General features: G+C 47.1%; 1 non-coding gene across 1 annotated transcript; it reads right to left on the bottom strand.

Annotated features, from left to right (window-relative positions):
- Nucleotides 1-313: 313 nt before the first annotated feature.
- On the bottom strand, nt 314-386 carry TRNAQ-CUG (transfer RNA glutamine (anticodon CUG)). Its single transcript has one exon. It is a non-coding gene; the product is annotated as a tRNA-Gln (tRNA).
- Nucleotides 387-1,698: the final 1,312 nt, after the last annotated feature.

Below are 1,698 nucleotides of genomic sequence, written 5' to 3'. Positions count from 1 at the left end.
AGAGCCCGTGCCCCGCAACAAAGAGAAGCCACCGCAATGAAAAGGCTGCACACTGCAAGAAAGAGTAGCCCCCGGTCGCCACAACTAGAGAAAGCCCACGCACAGCAACGAAGACCCAATGCAGCCAAAAAATTAAAAAATAAATAAATAAATAAGGTATTGCAAAGTTTTTATTTATTTTTTTAAATATATTTATTTATTTATTTATTTGGCTGCGCCAGGTCTTAGTTGCGGCATGCAGGATCTTTAGTTGCGGCATGCAAGATCTTTAGTTGCCGCATGCAAACTCTTAGCTGCAGCATGTGGGATCTAGTTCCCTGACCAGGGATCGAACCAGGGCCCCCTGCATTCAGAGTGCAGAGTCTTAGCCACTGGACCACCAGGGAAATCCCTCCCCTGGAGCCTCGAGTGGCCAGGTGGCAGGGCTCAGGGGAGCTGAAGACTCTCTGTGAAGTCCTATGTTCCCCATCCCTCTGTGGGTACAAGCTGGAAGGGCCTCAGGTGAGGGGAACCAGTGCTCCCAAACCCAATTCTATTTAGCTGGTGCTGTGGCCTGAAAAAACATTTTAGAGGTGTTGAAAAGGTGACAGCAAGGAGAAAGGAGTGCCATGTATCACCCAGGAGGGTGCTTAGGGTGGGAATCCCCCAAGGAAACTCATTTTTACCTTAGGGAGATGAGCTGGGGCTGGGCAGGGGATTTCCTAAGAAACTCGGTCCTTGCCTTGTGGATCCAAGTGCCACCAATACCTCACTCTGTGACCCTGGATGAGTCCCTGCCCTCTCTAGGCCTCATTTTGCACATCAGTAAAACATGTTCAACTTTTGACCCAATCATCAAATAAAAAGTACATAAACACATTCTGCCCTGAGCTTTTCAGAATAACAGGATGCCATAAACAACCCAAATGTCCAGCACCAGGAGACTGAATGTGTTAACTGGGGTCCTTGCGTATCCTGAGAACTTTGCAGCTACTATAAATGTCCATACAATCTTTAAAATATATATTGTGTAGGTAGCATGTGAGTGGAGAAAGACAAATGTCTGGCACACGAAAAGCACTTCAAATGTTTCTTGAATGATGAAATGAATGAATGCATGAGTGGTTAGTCCCACTGAATAGTTGTTGACAGGAAAGAGAGAAAGAAAAGAAAAGAAAAGAAAAAAAAAAGGGCTTCCCTGGTGGCTCAGTGGTTGAGAATCCTCCTGCCAATGCAGGGGACACGGGTTCAATCCCTGGTCCGGGAAGATCCCACATGACGTGGAGCAACTAAGCCCGTGCACCACAACTACTGAGCCCGCGCGCCTAGAGCCCGTGCTCCGCAACAAGAGAAGCCACGACGATGAGAAGCCCGCGCACCACGACGATGAGAAGCCCGCGCTCCGCAACGAAGAGTAGCCCCCGCTCGCCGCAACTAGAGAAAGCCCGCACGCAGCAACGAAGACCCAACGCAGCCAAAAATAAATAAATAAAATAAATAAATTTATTTAAAAAAAGAGAGAGAGAGAGAGAAAAGAAAAAGAAGGATCTGTAAGAAGTGTACCCACTGCTCATCGTGATCGTCTCTGGGGGTAGGTTGAGGTGCTGGTGAAGAGGAGCGCATTTCATTCATAATTTTTAACCTTTTCCACTGCTGTGTTATTGTTGTTCCCCCCGGTGAGCATCTCTTGATTTACAGTCAATCAATGAATATTTTCAT

This window comes from Eubalaena glacialis, chromosome 13 (assembly GCF_028564815.1).
Source record: "Eubalaena glacialis isolate mEubGla1 chromosome 13, mEubGla1.1.hap2.+ XY, whole genome shotgun sequence".
NCBI classification, from domain to species: domain Eukaryota; kingdom Metazoa; phylum Chordata; class Mammalia; order Artiodactyla; family Balaenidae; genus Eubalaena; species Eubalaena glacialis.
Note: the sequence above shows the minus strand (reverse complement) of the source record. Positions and strands in the feature narration are given on the sequence as shown.